This window comes from Dipodomys merriami, unplaced genomic scaffold, assembly GCF_024711535.1.
Source record: "Dipodomys merriami isolate MVZ:Mamm:240054 unplaced genomic scaffold, mDipMer1.0.p SCAF_280, whole genome shotgun sequence".
Classification (NCBI taxonomy): domain Eukaryota; kingdom Metazoa; phylum Chordata; class Mammalia; order Rodentia; family Heteromyidae; genus Dipodomys; species Dipodomys merriami.
The window spans coordinates 413,066-431,709 of NW_027204271.1; the positions used below are offsets into that span (position 1 = coordinate 413,066).

At 35.0% G+C, this 18,644-nt stretch overlaps 1 long non-coding RNA gene and 1 pseudogene across 1 annotated transcript in view; both read left to right on the forward strand.

Moving 5' to 3' along the window:
- Nucleotides 1-18,644, forward strand: part of LOC138838496 (uncharacterized) — a 50,795-nt gene that overhangs the window by 12,922 nt on the left and 19,229 nt on the right. The window lies entirely within an intron of this gene.
- On the forward strand, nucleotides 4,800-4,899 carry LOC138838510 (U6 spliceosomal RNA; annotated as a pseudogene).

Below are 18,644 nucleotides of genomic sequence, written 5' to 3' on the forward strand. Positions count from 1 at the left end.
TAAACAAACAAACCTCACAAACCTTGCTGTAAATCCAGTAGGTTCCCATGAGAATTGTCCTTACCCAAGAAATATACTCTTACTGTGTGAAACAAGATTGTAGTGGAATTTAAATTCAAAGTTTTTTTTTTTAATAAGACATCAAAATTTGTGAATTGACCTTTAATTACTACACAGTAATTCTCTTGAAAAGATTACTTGGGTCAAAATATTTAGGGAGGAAATGTCCTCCACAATGAAAGAACGTATTGAGTTTACACTTCTCTGTTTTAATACTTTCCACAATGTCTTTGCACGTGAAGCACTGAAACACAGAAAAATATCTGATTGGATACTTCAATGATTTCACATTTCTAAGTAGCTCAAAAATATAATATCTTTATTAACATGAGATAGTGAAAACTCCTTTTATTACATAAGCCAAAAAGTTTGGGGATCAGAAAAGAATTGAGCAAATAGAAAAGTTAAGAAAACACGTTATTAGAAGCCCTAGCTAAGCGTTTTGGTTTCAGCAGTGGAGGGGGCCAAAACTTTTTATATAGTGATATAGATTGTATTAATGTTTTTGCTACCTAAAGTGATTTTACAGAGCTTATTTGGCTCAGTATAATGCAGAACAAATTGAATGAAGACATGAAAATAAATTCCACCTCCAAATAAAAGAGTTTTCAAAGAGAAACCATGAAGATGTAGCATTGGGGACGCCTTATAGTCCTTCAGCTTCACTAGAATTGAAGCCAAGAACCTGTGATTAATTGGAAATCAGGCAAGAGCTAAGAAGAGGACATAGAAGGAGGACATAGAAGTACTGTCCTTTGTAAAAGACAATATCATCCAAGGAATTGGTGATTTAACTCTATTCTTCTCCATACATCTTGTTGAGCAAATACAATACCAAGAGGAAAATAACCTATTGGAATAATTTTGCAAAGAATAACTTCACTGTTCCTGATATGGTATCTAAGGAGATTCTTAAGAGAGAAGATAAAAGTTTTAAGAGAGAAGATAAAAGTGGAGTATTCTTAGGTTTCCTCTAAGCATCTTGTTAGCAAAATATCTTTGAGGTTAGAAGTGATTGAACCAAATAGTGGTGGAATACTTATTTTTGTGGGCACTTTAGACACAAGAAGATTACAAGGTAAAAGAAAAAAGAAAAAATTATAGCTAAATATTTGTGATTATAGGTTCTTGGAATGGATTTTTGGAGACAAAGTTTTGCATTAGCGTTGGTCCTCATTAACATAGTTGTTGGTTTTTCGTGGCAACCAAATGAAAAGGGGAAGTTTAATGGACTCGCTTGAACAAGTAAACAGCATGATAGAAAATAATGGCAAATAATATTTAATGAATTATTTTGAACAATTACTTTGTGAGAACAAAGAAGGAAAGATATAATTCAAAATCACTTGACGTTATTAAAAGTATGAAAATGGAGTAGTGAGGAGATTGAGAGAAAACAGAGAGGACTGTTTTCTCTCCAGTGGAGTAATACGTACTTGATCTTGTTTCTTCCATTCTGTCTTCACAAGCTATTAAGTGTGACTCAGGACTGGAGTATCCATTTCAGACAAAGAGCACTCGCAGAAGAAAATATTTGCCGAAGATATAGGTGATTTTTAACCTTAGACAATGTTTTTAAATCTGGTCAAAATTCTCCCCTACCCTAAACTGCCTTCTGTGAACAGTTTGTTTGCTTTTCCAAAGACTGCCCTTCATTAACTGCTTAAAATTTTGAGAGGTCATATTCATACTCTAGAGATTGCTGTTTGGTTGTCATTTTTGTGTGTTTTTGTTTGTTGTTTTTTTTAACTGAATTTCAAAAGGTTTTGCAAGTGTTTTACATTTAAATATGTCCATCTAATTGTCTAATGCTCCTGGATCAGAGTCACTCCTTCTATCAGTGTCAACCAACTCTTTCTCCAAGATTGAGTTCAGATTTAGCACTTCCTTCATTACATATGAACATTGAGTATTCTAGCTGTACTTGCCCCTTGTTCCATTTTTCATTCATTCGATTTCTTTACTATTGTTCCTCTCTGGTTTCAATTTCATGATAGTCATTCTGTTAAACTGCCTGTTAATACTTTGAAACGTTTATATACATTCCATGGAGTTTTACTCCCACATATACTTGAACTGATGTCAGCTTATATTTCCATAATTCATTCATCTGCAATAACAATTTGCAAGACTGGAGATGTGAAGCACTTAGACATGATTTTATTCTCGTTCATTTGAAGATTAATCTTTAGTCAACAAGAAAATTTAAAAATGGCTTAGAATTTATTTCTAACTACCAGTTTTCATAAATGGCTTTGTACAATGGTGTATGATTATTTTATTTTACATAGGATAATTTTTTTTACTACCTATAAGTTTTGGAAAAAGAAGAAAACTAAAATTTACTACTTAGAGGAATATGACAGAAATAAAAGACAGATTTTATTTTCGTCACATCTCTCATCAGTACCCATATTCAAAACTTAAAGTCATATTTCTTACTATGTTAGACAGATAGGGAAAATATAAAACAACACATGATAAGGCAACTATTAGTGACTTTTTAAAATGTACCTTCTTATGTGATAAAATTTTAAAATTTACTTTATTAGCTAATATTTGGGTTTGAAATATGGGAGGCTGATCTATTTAACACATTTCTGGAAGGCACCTACTGAACAACACAAATGGTGGGGAGTACTATTTCTACACTTGGATGAATGGTTGAACTTGTTTGCTATTGGTGCTGGGTACGTAAATCAACTCTATTGTAACTAGCTCCTTACACTTGAAAACCTTGTAATGTCACTATCATCTACTTGTCAAGTGTTATTTTGGCAAATGTGATTTTAAATAGTTTATTTGAAAATGAATATACTTTCAGGAGATTAAATATATGTTATCTTTGGTTTGAGAATGACAACATTTTTTTATACTACAGAACCTAGTTTTACTGAAGTACCAGTGTTTTGAAGCACTAAGTATCTTCTCAATTAATGTTTTTCTAAATTATATTTCACCTCTAAATCAAGTATTCCTAGCCTTGCTAGGCCACTTATGGATCTATCATTACAGAAACTATTTTTTGGCTGCACTGAAATCTTTCATTAATCATTAGGAGAGGGGTATTAAAAATAATCTTGTTCATTTGTAATTTTGTTCACTCATATGGCCTGGTCATCTGTAAATTGAAAGTTTGAATTACAGTACTTTCTCTCAGATTTTGTGATCTCATCTTTCATTTTAATTTGCCTTGCATGTCACAATTGAATTCTGCTAATTCTTGTAAGGAATTGGGGTCCTGAAATATTATAGGAAATGAGAAATTGAACTTCAATTATTTTCTGTTGGCATATTGCATGGGCCTATGTGAAAAGTCTTGCACTTGTTATCTGATGATACAGATAACTGGGAACTGGTATCTTCGGATCCGTTGGTCCTTCAGAAGAATAATAGCTTTTAGACATCATATCAGCAAAATTTGGGTATAATCAGTAAGAATGCTTCAGAAATATGGAGAAAAACACTTTGGGACCAGAGATTTAAAACAATAAACCAGAGCATCAGAGTAAAATCCGTTATAGATTAGCAGAAAACAATACTGTTATTTTACCATGTGAATTCAGAAGATCACGAACACTTAGAACGTATCACAAGTTTATACCGAAGATATTGCATTGATACTTTTTATATTCTAATATATATCCTAAATCTAATTATTTATATTCCATTCTATTTATCAGAATAAATGTCAATATATTTGTCAAATTATCAATTCTAGTAAGATTCACTGTGTGAAATTTAAAATCAGCACATATTTTATATTTATAAATATAAAATATATAAGTATATATAATATAAAAATTGTTTTGCATTGTTGTGTTGTGGTTAGGGAATCAAAGGCAACTCTGTTTTAAAGTATTATTCCATTATCTCTACCTCAGTGTTTGGTAGAGTTAGACTTAAATCTTTACTATTTGTAGATTTACAGCCTAGAGGCAAGAGGAAACACTGTGATTAAAACATTACCAATTTAAGGCCTAATATCGAGGAGAAACATATGGACTTTTCCAGGAGCTATGGAAATATTTGGTGATAGAGCGTCAGTAGTGTAAGTTCCTGCCTGGTTGGATGATAGACAGGCCAGGACAGTAGGTAATCATGCATATGAAATTTTTTTTACCTTCTTGGCTTTAGCTACTTTTGAAATGATAAGTATAATAAACAAATATATTTTGATAAAATACCTTCCATTCTGAACAATTCTTTCTGAACTGTTCATCTCTCTATGATCCCTTGTAACTAAGATTAGTTTTTTTCCAGTAAGACAATCTATGCTGTCAGGGTAAGATATTCTAGTTGGTCTGTTCCTACAAGGAAGAAGGGTAAAGGTTCAGGTAGACATTTGTGCCAGCAAGACCTTATTTGGGAAATTTTAAGCTGCAGAAGTTTAGAAGTAGCTCTCAAGCAAGTCTTACTTTGAATCCATTAGCTCTACAAAGCTAACTCAGTTGATAAATAAGTACTTGAAAAGCCATCACCTTTCGACTTAGCTTTAAAGGCTTCAAAGTATGATCAAATTTAAAATGAAAACGACAAAATAGTCATTGACAAAAAAATTGTAAATATGAGCAATCGACCAAATGATATAAGCATTTCCACTGTACACAGAATTTTAGAGACATAAGATCATTCTCATTTTAAGGAACAATAACAGCTCCTTGTTACAAATAGGCAACTGTGGATATATGCCTGTATAAAGATTGCATCATTAAGTACTTAAATTTAGAGGGTACTACATGCTTCAGCAGCAGGTCTACCCAAATTACAATAATACAGAGATTAACATGGCACTTGCACAAGGATGATATGAAAATTTGTGAAGTATTCCATATTTTTCATTCTTCTGATGCAAGAAATATAAAAACAGTTATTAAAAAGTTGATTACAAAAATACAAGTGTAACAATATATGTAATTCATAGAATTAAATGTTAGTTTGACATCAGTGTATTAAGTCTTCACCTTAGAAAGGCCTTTACATAGCATAACCTTTACAAAACTTGAAATTAGATAACATTGTCATGTTATCCCAAAGAAATAAAATAATATAAGGACCTAGGAAAAAAGGAATCTTAAACTTCTTCTATATGTAATGCAATCTGAAAGGACATATTTATTAATGAAACTATACATTATATAAAAATGTAGAATTCAAAGTATTATATCTAGGAGCGAATGAAATAGATTATGGATATTGTACAAACATAGATATACTTTTTTCCCAAAAGCACCAGGAACATCTTTAGTTTCTATACTATTCATTTCAACAGATAAGTTAAAATTATTTCTGATTAAAAAAATCACAAACTCTGCAGAAATCATTATAGATGTATACAAAAATCTCTTGAATACATTTTGACATCAGAGTCAGGCAATGCACTTGGAAGAATACCATGGAATCCATGAATTTCTAAAGTAAGATATTGCTGTTGCTTTGTATTGTGAAAAAAATTGTAGGGCCACAGAGGATGGACTGGCATTTTTGAAATTTAAGAAACTTAACCAAACCATTACGACTTATGAGAACCATTTGTACAGCCTTCCACAACTTCAAAGAGGTAGTGATACATACTTATCCTTTTGGCAATATTGAATGCAGTTTCTTCCAACCTGTTCTTCAAACCTTGTTTGATATAATGGTTCAACAGAGTATCTTTTCGATTTCTATTCCCAGCAGCAACATGCAAGGTGAACAAGAGGCCTTTAGTTTGGGGATTGGTATCTGCCACTCTGGTATTATTCCACATATAAGCACTGTGCAGGGGTGTCAGCCATTCAGAATTATTGCATGAATATCTGCCTTGAGCTACCAACTCATGGACAATGTCTAAATGTCCACCGTAGGCTTCCATATGAAGAGGGGTATACTCATCCTCATCCCTAGTATTCATCTGGGTGGCCTTTTTGGAAAGTAGTCTTCACACCACAGTAAGCAGATTAATTTCGGCATCCCAAAGAAGAAATTTGCTTGGATCCTACTACATTTTTTTTCTTGAAATTGATACCATTCCTCACTTTTTCATCTTGTTCCTTGTCTGAACATGAGGACCTTTGGTGTCTTCATGTGCAGCTTATTCTAGGAATGAGAAAATAGGAAACAATGCCTTCTTTGTAAATGATTTGGGAAGTATCATGTTATAGTGTAAGAGAACTCACTATTCAAGATATGGGCTTTAAGAGCTCTCTAGTAGCTTTCTAATGTTGGTATCCAAGATTAGAAAAAATGTATAATGCAATAGTAAAATAGAAGTCCTTTGTATGACTACCTAAATTCTTGTTTTTTTAAAGACACTTGTTTTCATCTAAAAATAGTCCTGTCTATTGCCTTCAAGTGATTTTGATGATTGAAGATGCTTAATGAGAAGTCAAAATGCATTAGTAGTCCTTTACTATCAATTAAATTTCACTTTTTCTTCTTGGAAAATATAATGATCAAAGCAATAGTTCAGAATCAGCAAGCAATAGTTCAGAATCATGCTTCAAGTGCAAGTGAATCACCAGTAATTAATCCTTGATTCCATTTTCCACAAAGTTTTGTCACAGATACAATCTGCCTGCCTTCTGTAGCTGCTTTCCTAGCCGAGACCTATTCCTTCATCGTACAGGAAAAGTGTGATTCAACTGATTTCAGTCAGATCTGTTAGTAGAATTATCAAGTATTTAGATTCTTTTTTAAAATTAGTTGTGGGCCTGAACTCTGGGCCTGGGTACTGTCCTTTAGCTCTTCAAATCAAGGCAAGCGCTCTACAACTTGAGCCACAGAACCACTTCTGGATTTTTCTGTTTATGTGGTGCTGTTCTGGGAAATGGCAGAGCAGAAAGTGAAATGATGCAACTAAAAATATAAAAGCAAAATAAATTAGGATAATTATGGAGCAAGCATATTGTCTATGAGAACCATGAAAGAGAAAGAGGAAAACAGATACAGATGTGAAATGACTTAGCTAGCCACAAAATCCATGCTTCTAATCAATTTACAGAGCAAACAATTTTTTTATTTTTTAAAAGAGATGGAAATAGAATTTATGTACTTACTTGAAATTAGTAAATATATTTTTAGTCACCTACGTAAAGAGACATAGCTTTGACCAAATTACAGACAAGAATCTTAATCCTTGGGCTGGGAAGTTGGCTCAGTGGTAGAGTGCTTGTCTTGCAGCTTACTACAGTGTGGAGAGTACTTTCCAAAAGGGCCACTTACATGAATACTAGGGATGAGGATGAGTATACCCCTCTTCATCGCGAAGCCTAGAGTGGACACCTAGACATTGCCCATGAGTTGGTATCTCAAGGCAGATATTCATGCAATAACTGTGAATGGCTGGACACCGCTGCACAGTGCTTATATGTGGAACATATTGCAACAGCACACACACACACACACACACACGCATATACACACACAACATCAGATTTCTTCTTAAGTATTTTTTGTATATGGTCTAAAGAAGAAATTTACATTACTAACTTGAATTTCTGACAGGACAATATCATCACTGTACATCTTGCTTCTATGCTCTCAGTTTTAAATTACTATCTAAGTATGTGCATTACATATGTACAGGAAAAATTAAGAGCCACACGGGTGTCTCAGGTCTTTAATCCTACCTAATCAGAAAGACGAAATCTGATGACTGTGCTTTGAAACCAGACAAAAAAGTCCATTAGATTCTGGTTTGAAAGTAACCAGCAAAAGCTAGAAATGGAGCTGTAGTATAAGCAGTAAAATGCTAGCATTGAGAAAACAAAAACAAAAACATAACAAATTCTGGGACAGAGCCAGGCCTTGAGTTCAAGCTCCAGTATTGACACCAAACTAATGAATGATGAATGAATGAATGAACTAAAAAGAAATTAAGTGGTCACATGTGGACAGGTAAAATGTAACAACCGTGGTGATTGGATTATGTATTATTTTGTAATAAGTCAAATTATCATTTTTCCTAATCACTAATATTTTAATTGAACTTTTATGTACAATAAAGCCTGAATTTGGCATTCATGTATATGTGTGTGTACATGTGCGCACATGTGTGTGTGTGTGTATGTGTGTGTGTGCAGTTGCAATGTTGCTTGCCAATGTGGACAGTGAGGCTGAAAAGAGCTATGTTGCAATATTGTTATTTATCAGTGTTCCGTCCTGTCATTTCAGTGGAACCACCCTTCTGTACATTTTATTTGTAAAATAATAACATCATCATAATCAAAGCATTTACACATTAATTTAGATAAAAGAGATCACTTTCAGCTCTTAGTATATGCTAGGAAAGAAGATACACATATAATTAGGTAGTAAGTTATTGCTGTAAAATGACTGTCAGTACAAAATATGTATTTGACCTCTTAAATTGGATATACTTTTAAGATATACTCATAGAGTAATTTTGACCAACTTGACCAAACAGGTATTATTCTCCAGTTATTCCTGTGAAACTCAAGGTGGATAAACTCTTTCCGGATTTCTGTTGAAAATAACTTTCTTTGTAAGATTGAATCTATTCACACTAAGATAATAAACCCCGTATTTTTTAGGTTTGAATATCCCATCATATTTACTGAAAATCAGTATTGTGGATATGTTTGTTAGATATACATTGCAAAAACAAAAAAAAAGCATGTGTCACCTCCAGATTGTGGATGCATTTGAAATTGTATTATACATACAAAGGTTTCTTTATTAATAGTACTTTTGTGGGAGTAACTATCACAACTTTAACACATAAGGCTTTTTGAATATCCTTTCCAATATAAATAACATCCCAGAGCGAGTCTTGCAATTTCTGAAAACCCTTTGAATATTTTACTGTTATTTCGGTTCATTGACTATACAGCTAAAGACATTTCAAAATAAACGTTGTTAAAATCTGAAAATGTAAGTGGGTATATAGGCTTTTTATGCATCATTTTATGAAAAGCCAGTTTTTTACGAAAATAAAAGATATAGAATAAAAGAATGGAAGTGAATTGGGTGAGCTAATTATTAGTATAACTTTATTTTCTATTAGCAAAGTCCTTTGAATGTATATGATGAAGTTAAATTATGTCCTTCGTGACACTATGCTTCAGTTATTTTTAGAATCTTTGTAGTTATAAGAGTGAATTTGTAGTATAAATAAATGTCTTTGAAAATGATTAGGATTAATCTTGTGTTTTGTTTCCTACTCCCAAGAAAATGAATTATTTTCAAGTGTTAACAGTTTACAATTGAATCTTCAGTATCATAAGAAATTTTGAACAAATATAGTAGTATTGTTTTCTTTTTTTCGGGGGTGGGGGAGTCTGGTAGTGGGGCCTGAACTCTGGGCCTGGGCGCTGTCCCTCAGCTCTTCAGTTTAAGGCTAGTGGTCTTCCACTTGAGCCACAGCACCACTTGTGGGTTTTTTCTTTTTGCTTATGTGGTGCTGAGGAATCGAACCCAGGGCTTCATGCATGCAAGGCAAGCTCTCTACCAATGAGCCACCTTCCCAGCACTTAATGTCTTTTTAAACCAATTGTATTCACAAGTTGGAGAGGCTTTAATTCATGCTTTTTTAAACCAATTGTATTCACAAGTTGGAGAGGCTTTAATTCATGCTTAGGCCTTCTTGTCTATGATTTTTTATCCTCTCATTCCTAACATTAATAATAGGTCAGACTGCATTTTTGGGTACATTAAAGGTAAATTATTTATATGGGGTCAAAGGTGATTTTTATATCAGTGTTGCTTTAATAGCATTTTAAAGTAGTACCTTTGTCTCAAAATGTTGGGTATAAAAAGCAATCAAAATACTTCTAATGGTAAACAATTTAGTTGAGCTACAATTTGGAAATGATTGGTCCATAAGATCTGCAGTCTGTTTCCATCAGGAATTGGGGAGGTCATTCTTTCAGTAAGACAGTGTTAAACAGAGTTAGGCTCCCCAGGCAGTGCAGTGTTGAGTGAAGGGATAGAATATGATTTCTGCTATTTTGACCTAGAAATCAAGAATGTTATACTTTAGTAGTTCCTTTCACCAGGGAGGTATGCATTGATTCTGAACTTCGAGTTTTCATATTACAGTTCCCTATTTTCTAACAACGATAAACTGAAATATTATGAGTGTACACAATAATTCTGGGAATTTTTCCTAGAATTTTAGTCATAAAATAGAATGAGGTTAATTGATACAGTCGGGGATGGACCTCAGGCTAACACTTACCATGTGTGCAATCTTGTACTAGTAATTACAAATCTGAAGACTTCAATATCATCATCTGAGAATTAAAAATGTAAGTAGGTCCACTTTATGAAATTATTTTGAGAATTAAATTAGATACAATAGGTAAAGTACTTGGAAAAATAATCAATTAGCATTTAGCACATTCTACCTGGTATTTTATCATGTGGTGAATTCTAACATTTTTACTGTGATTTTTATTATGTCTCTTTCTGATGTGCAATGTCATGTATTGATATTCATTGCATTGATCATTTTTCTGTCACTATGAGGAAAATACCTGCAAAGAAAATTTCTGAGGAGGAAACTATTTTATTGACTCATGGTTTAAGAGAACACAGTTTAAGATCAGATGTCTCCATTGTTTTTAATTATATTTTTATTATCTTAACTAGTTGTACAGGGGAATTTCCATTCAATAAATCATGATTTAAGTGTAATGGATCTTTATATAACTTTTCCCTACACTTTTTTTTCTTTTTTATTATATTTTTTTTGTGAAGATACTGTACAGAGGAGTTACAATTACATGGGCAAGATAATGAGTACATTTTTATCAAGCATTGCAGCCTCCTCCTTTGTTTACCCTTCACATCCGTTCCCAGCCTCCCCCCGCCCCCTCATCCAATACTCCCCCCGACCAAAGTTGATTGAAATTAATAGCAATTATCCATTTTGTTAAAGTAGAGATGGTTTTCCCAAACTGATTCTCACAATTCATCTTCCATTCAACAAGTAGTAACGTGTAACAATTCCCTTTGTTTTGCTCCTTATTAAAATTGTTTCCATTTTATTTTTTTATTCTAATTTTTTAATTTAATTTTATTTGTGAACATACTGTACAGAGGAGTTACAATTACATGGGCAGGATAATGCGTACATTTCTTACCAAGCATTGCAGACTCCTCCTTTGTTTACCCTTCACATCCCTTCCCAGCCTCCCTCCTCCCTCCATCCCAATACTTCTCCTTCCCCCCCTCCCCCCCACCGACGTTGGAAAGCTCGTTTTGGACATGACAACTTGTACTTCTCATTGTTGCAAGAGGTCCACCTGTATCCTTAAACTACTGGTTTTTCCCCATCTCCTCCACCAGTTATACTGACATCAAAAATAGTGAAAGCAGGGGTTATATTGGGGGGAGGGTCATACAAAGCAACAAAGAGATAATCTTATAAATGCGTTAGAAACACATGCATGAAAGAAAAAAAACATTAAAATACACATCTAAGGGTTCGTTTTCCTGACATCACATTATCTGACCTTTTCCGCTTGACTCATACATATACTAGATATTACAAATAAGGGAAACCATGGGACCTATGTTTCTTTGGGCCTGGATTACTTCACTTAATATAATTTTTCCAAGTTTTTCCATTTCCTAACAAATGGGGCAATGTCATTCTTTCTGATGGAGGCATAGAATTCCATTGTGTATATATACCACATTTTCTTGATCCATTCATCTATTGAGGGGCATCTGGGTTGGTTCAATATCTTAGCTATGGTAAATAATGCTGCAATAAACATTGTTGTGCTGGTAGCTTTAGTGTTACCTCAGGACCAATGGAATAGAATTGAACACCCAGAAATGAACCTAAAGACCTATAGCCATCTAATCTTCGATAAGGGAGCTAAAACAATAGAATGGAAGAAAGACAACCTCTTCAGTAAATGGTGCTGGCAAAATTGGTTAACTACATGTAGAAAACTAAAGCTAGATCCTTATATATCACCCTGCACCAGAATCAACTCAAAATGGATCAAAGACCTTGAAGTCAAAGCAGACACTCTGAAAACATTACAGGATGGAATAGGAGAAACCCTAGGTCTCCTTGGCTCAGGCCGAAATTTTCTGAATAGAGACCCGGAAACACAACAAATCAAAGAAAGGTTGGACAAATGTAATTGCATGAAGTTGCAGAGCTTCTGCAGGGCAAATGACATAGCTAGCAAGATCAATAGAAAGCCCACGGATTGGGAGAAGTTCTTTACTAGCCATACAATGGACAAGGGTCTCATATCTAAAATATACTTGGAACTCAAAAAATTAAACCCCCAACAACAAATCCTCAAAGAAACAACTGCCCAATAAATAAGTTGGCGAAAGACTTAAAGAGAAACTTCTCTGAAGAAGAAAGAAGGATAGCCAATAGACACATGAAGAAATGGTCAACATCCCTAGCAATAAAAGAAATGCAAATCAAAACAACATTGAGATATCACCTCACTCCAGTTAAAACGGCAAAAATCAAGAACTCTAACAACACCAGATGCTGGAGGAAATGTGGACAGAAAGTTACTTTACTTCATTATTGGTGGGAATGTAAACTTGTTCAACCACTTTGGAAAGCAGTATGGAGATTCCTCAAAAGACTTCACATAGAACTCCCCTATGACCCAGCAATCCCACTTTTGGGCATTTACCCAAATGTTTACAAACAAGACCACACTAAAGCTTCCATTTTATTTTATAATGAAGGATGATTTCATAAATCTACTGTAGATTCAAATATATGTCAATATATTTGTAACTGTATGCATTGATCTATACATACACATATATTACACAGGTTACAGTGATAATTTATAACTTCTGTAACTATACAATTTACTGAATTATTAAAAACGTCCACAGCTCATGCCTGGAATCCTGGTTACTCAGGAGGATAAGATCTGACGATCATGGTTTGAAGCCATCCTGGGCAGGAAAGTCCATGAGCCTCTTATCTCCAAAAAACCAACAGAAAATCAGAATTGGAACTGTGGCTCAAAGTATTAGAGTAGTAACCTTGAGAGAAAAAGCTCAAGAGCATCACCCAGGCTCTTAGTTCAAGAACTACAATCTACCCAAAAAAATCTAATTTACACCTCTGTAAGTAGAGTATTTCCATCACCCAAGTGTACATCCATGCTCATTTGCAAGATAACTCGGTTTTGTCTCAAGTACCACTAAATATTATCACTAAAGTAGCATTGGAACGTGGGTTCATTCTATCTCTCTAATGGATTTTTCTCCACTCAAATACTCAAGTATTACAATTGTTCTAATTATTTAAATCATAGCTTTTTTTACCCCTAATACTAGAGTTTGATTGAGTGTTTTGTGCCCCTTAAATGGATGTTCTTACCACTTTGTCATGCCCCCAGCCCTAAGTTATCCTGATTATTTTTCAGCTAGAAACTAGCTTCCTACTTGTGTATGAACTTGGTCTCAGTGCACTTGATGTTATTCTTCCTGGAATTTAGAATAACAGGTGCATGGCATTGTGTACAGAACTTTCTGTTCAGTCTGGGTTTTAGCCACTATCCTCCCAACAGTGCACTTCCATGTAGTCACGAATTTCATAAGCTTGTCATAGCTGATTTTTTTAAAATCTTTCATTTCCTACAGGTTCTTGAGTACTGAATTAATTTTTGTTGTCTTGGGTTGTTTTGTTTCATTTGAATCTATGTGTTGAGTTGTTCCTCACTTTTCCTTTTGTTTCTTTCCCTCAAGTTCTTACTTAAAGTGCTAAGAAACCAATTCTTCTTTTTCAAGATAGTCAGGGTGAACATTATTTATTCCAAAGCAATTTCAGTATCTATGAATGGTATACACATGCTAAGCGCAGACTTTGGCATACACAGAGAGATCATGAAATATATGAAGAAAATAAAACTACAGATGAATGCCAGGAGGAGAATAAGCTATTATTAATTGTTTGACAGAGGTTTCTCTTCTAGTGAAAGAAATATATTGCTTGAAGCAGGATTTCAAAAAAATCATATTGCTAGGAGGAACCTAAACAATCATCTAATACTATAGACTTGAGAGTGATGAGTTGACTTCCTGAATAATTTACTTTTGGGACAAATAAAAGCAGGCTTCCAAAAAGAGAGTAGATTTTAGAGAAATATGAGGAATTTTATGTAAATAGGTCCTTAGCTGATTTTGTTAATTTGTGAACTCATACAGGGAAATAAAGTACAGCAAGGTATAATAAAATAAATAACTTCACATTGAAATATTCATTTGTGTTTGTATATGTGTGCATGCATGTACGAGTACGCACACGAACATGTGCATATGCTCATGCATGCATTCATCATTCTTGAGGCTTGATAGTCCCTGGGAACTATTCCTCACCTTCTGTGCCCAAGGATATTGGTCTAATACTTCAGCCACTGCTACAATCCTGTTGTGTTTTTTTTTTTAAGATAATCGCTTCATTTTCATGATTGAATAGTGGTCTTCAGATCTCAGACTCCCGAGTAGCTAGCTAAGCTTATTCAGCCTCTGAGTAGCTAGTTAAAATTTTACCTATCCTCTGCGCTTCACTGCTCTTTTATTCTTTTCCTGAGGTATTCACAAGCCTAAGTCATATATGTGTATATATATATATATATATATATATATATATATATATATATATATATATATATGTCTACTTGCTTTAAAAATATTCTTACTGCTTGGCACCAGGGTATCGCATGTTTACTCTTAACTACTTAGGAGGCTTGAGGACAGAACCCAGGCCAAAATTTAGTGGACTTATTTCTCAATCTATAGCTGGGTGAATTGGATCATTTCCACCATCCTGCACTATCTCGAAACTAAGATTGGAAGGACTGAGGATCCAGGCCAGGCAAGGTAGCAAGCTAGAAAATTTGATGTGCAACTCTGATGCCATTGATGATGGGAAGGCTAAAAGGACAGATCAGGTGCAAGTTCTTGTGGAAAGAGAACCACTATCCTAAAATTAACCACAGATATGATGCCGGCCTGCAAGAAAAATATACCCCAAGTTGAAATCGCCACATTTTCCACAACCAAAATAAGTATATACATTAACATCCAAAACCTTAATAAATCTGTTCTTTGTTCTAATATCAGCTTTGTCTGATTATCATATGAGGTGACAGAATAATTTCTTCATTAAACTTATGATAATTTAAAAAGACCTAGAAAATTCTTTCTCACTTATTAAGTGCAAATGAATGGCAAATTGCCTCATTTCTTACATATTTTACTACCACTATAAATTTGTCATATGATTATTATTAATAGTAATATATTCTGATTTATTACTTTACTTTGTAACAGTTTTTAAACTTTTTGCTTTTCTGCTGAATTTGAAGCATTTAAATAGTATCATCAAAGTATATTCCTTGGATATTTAGGGGAGTTTTTTACAATGTTTTTAACCAATGGCTTCTAAGAATTTTTAATTGGTATATTATTTGGTTTATTTTTAATTTCAAATTAATTTTATTGTAATGATAATGTACACAGGGGTTACAGTTACATAAATGAGGTAATGAGTACATTTCTTCGGGAAGGAACATTGTTATATATTCCAACGATATTTTTGTACACTCAAAATAAGAACTATTGATGCTTTTGCTGTTGCCATTGTTCAATGGGTACTTTTGCTTTTTTCGTTCAAGCATTTTTTATTATAAAATTGATATACAGAGCGTTTACACTTAATTAAGTCAACTAAAGAGTATACTTCATTTTCTTTTCTTTTATTTTTTGGGGGGGGGGTGGTCCGGTTGTGGGGCCTGAAGTCTGGGCCTGAGCCCTGTCCCTCAGCTCTTCAGCTCAAGGCTAGTGCTTGAGCCACTTGAGCCACAGCATCACTTCCGGCTTTTTTCTTTTTGCTTTTGTGGTGCTGAGGAATCGAACCCAGGGCCTCATGCTTGCAAGGCAAGTGCTCTACAACTGAGCTACCTTCCCAGCCCCTACCTCATTTTATTTTCTAAATTTCAAATTTTGAGCTTAAATGTTTCTTTTTGTTTCTTTAGAGTAATTCTTTTTTCAAAGTTTAGGATCAGTAAATTTAATTTTGCATGATTTTTACACATGTAAATTATTCAGACACATATATTTTGCTTTTATAATATTTAATATGTGGCTATTTAAAAATTAATTTCTTAATTTTATATGGTTTGTGAATCTAAATACATTTATTTTCTTTTAGTATAAAAATATTTGTCCAGGTAACAAATACTTACAGTATTTTCATGAAGCACATACTTTACTAAGAAAGGCTTCATTACTTGGTCACTTTTTGGAAGTACTTTTACTTGAATTAAAAAAAAAAAACTTTCAGCTCGGCATGGTGATTTGTGACATCCATTTTCTAGCTATGGTGGGAAGTGTAAATAGAGTTTGTAATTCGGGAGAGACTGGGAAACTATGAGACCTTAGTATAAAACTATTCAGAGTGAAATGATTATGGATATAGCCATCCTTAGCGTTATATACAGCACCTCGCTATCATATTCTAAATCTTGAGTTAAAACACCAGTAATATCAATCATTTGTTAAAATAAAAGAACACATGTTTCAAAATGTTTATTATTTAAAACTTATTTGCAAAAGTTCTCATGTCTTCTATTAATTTTCAATTTACTTAATCTATTAAAATCCAAGTATATTGTGACTATTTTCTTTCTACTAAACTTTTAAATACTACGAGCAATATTATTATTTCACATATTAACATACTTTTACTGTTTGTGATAATTTCTTCCGTTTAAAAGGACCCGCAAGGATGACGTGACAACAGGTTCTTCTTTCAGGCGGTTTATTCAGGACCTTGTTTACAGCTTCTTCTCTCCTGCTTCTCTCCTGCCCGCTTCTTCCTGCTTCTTCCTGCTTCTTCTTCCCATCTGCCCCCGCGCTCCGGTTATAAGCCTCCTGGATGGCCAATCCTGAAACGCCACGTGGCATATACTGATAGGGCTGCAAACACAGAAGCAAACTAGGAGCCAAGTCATAGCCATATAAGGAGTTGTTTTTAACAGAGAGCACTCGTCACCGGGAAGACGGAAGGCGGGAGCCTGCACCATCTTAGGTCTGAGCCGCGCCACGCGGCCCCACCATTTTAGCTACAATGTTGCTTTTGCAGCCGTCTTTGGTCGCGGCTCCCGCAGCTCTCCAAAGCTCCCCCTTTTTTGTTTTATTAAGCAACATGTGAGAGTAGAGGTTGGGCCTCTGTCTAAAACATTAATGAGAGGACCTTGCACTGTTCTTCGCCTGAGGTGCGCGCCTTCCCCAGTGATGACCAGGCCTGTCCGATGCCTTTTTTGCAGAGGTGGGATCTTGGGCATCAACCCACTTGCAACCCAACATGCTCTTCTTGGGCTCACACCAGGGAGTGATTCCCAAGTGCAGTGCGTTTGCCTCGCACCCTGTGCTATTCCTTTAATGTGGCAAGCCACGCATAGGGGGACTGTCCGGCCTCAATGGCAGTGAAGGCCTGGACCACTGTAGCCATATTTCTGCACTGCGAGCTCCTAATCCGGTATATGCACCACAGGCACAACAAGATCACCAATGCCAGGATACCAATACGGGAGCCCATTCCCGCCCACTCCTTCAAATGATCCACAGCTGTCAAACTCTCCAGTCCAATTATCTAAAAGATAAGGGCATCGGTCTTGGGAACACAGACAGGATACTCCATCTCGGCACTTGTCTTACAGGCTGTCCTTTTGAGGGCGATCAGAAGAATCATCACCACCCCTTGCATCTTGTGCTTCTTCTCCTTGGACCCTCCTAACAAGTCATTCAGGTACCCTGTTGGACCCTCCTAACAAGTCGTTCAGGATCCTGTTGGTCCTGTGGAAAAACACAAACAGAACCTCGTGCCCATGTTAGCACGGATCAGGCCCACGCCAGAGCCCTGTCAAAATATCTTCCCATTTTACCATTCCTTTTGTTAGACCTTGAGACTTGTTATGCCTGTCCGCCACAGACAGGCCTTGAGCATCCAAATTTAAAAAATTAATAGTGAATAAAGCAAGAGAAAGCCTTTCCTTAGGGTTACGGCCATGGCCAATTCCCCCTTTTTATTTTTGTAAAGTCTCCTTTAGCGTGCGATGTGCACGTTCTACGATGCCTTGGCCTTGAGGGTTATAGAGCAACCCATGAAGAAGTTGAACATCCATTGCTTTGCAAAAGGAGAAAAATTGATTTCCTGCATATGCAGGACCATTATGAGTTTTGAGCTGTTTTGTTTTGCCCCAAGCCGCCCACGCCTCTAGGCAGTGGGTAATAACCTGATGTGCCTTTTATCCAGTCATATGGGAGGCATATATAATGCCAGGGCATGTGTCTACAGAAACGTGCACGAATTTCTGGCGTCCAAATTCAGGTACATGGGTAACATCCATTTGCCATATTTTAAGAGGCAAAAGGCCTCGAGGATTAACACCAACACTAGGTAAGTGGTGATAAATTACACAATGAGGGAAATCTAAATCTATTTGTCGGGCATCCGCACAGGAAAGTCGAAATTGTTTTTGTAAAGCTTTTGAGTTAACATGAAAGTTATTATGAAAAGTTTTTGCTCTATCCAAATTTGAACTAAAAAAAATCCAATCTTGACGGGTATA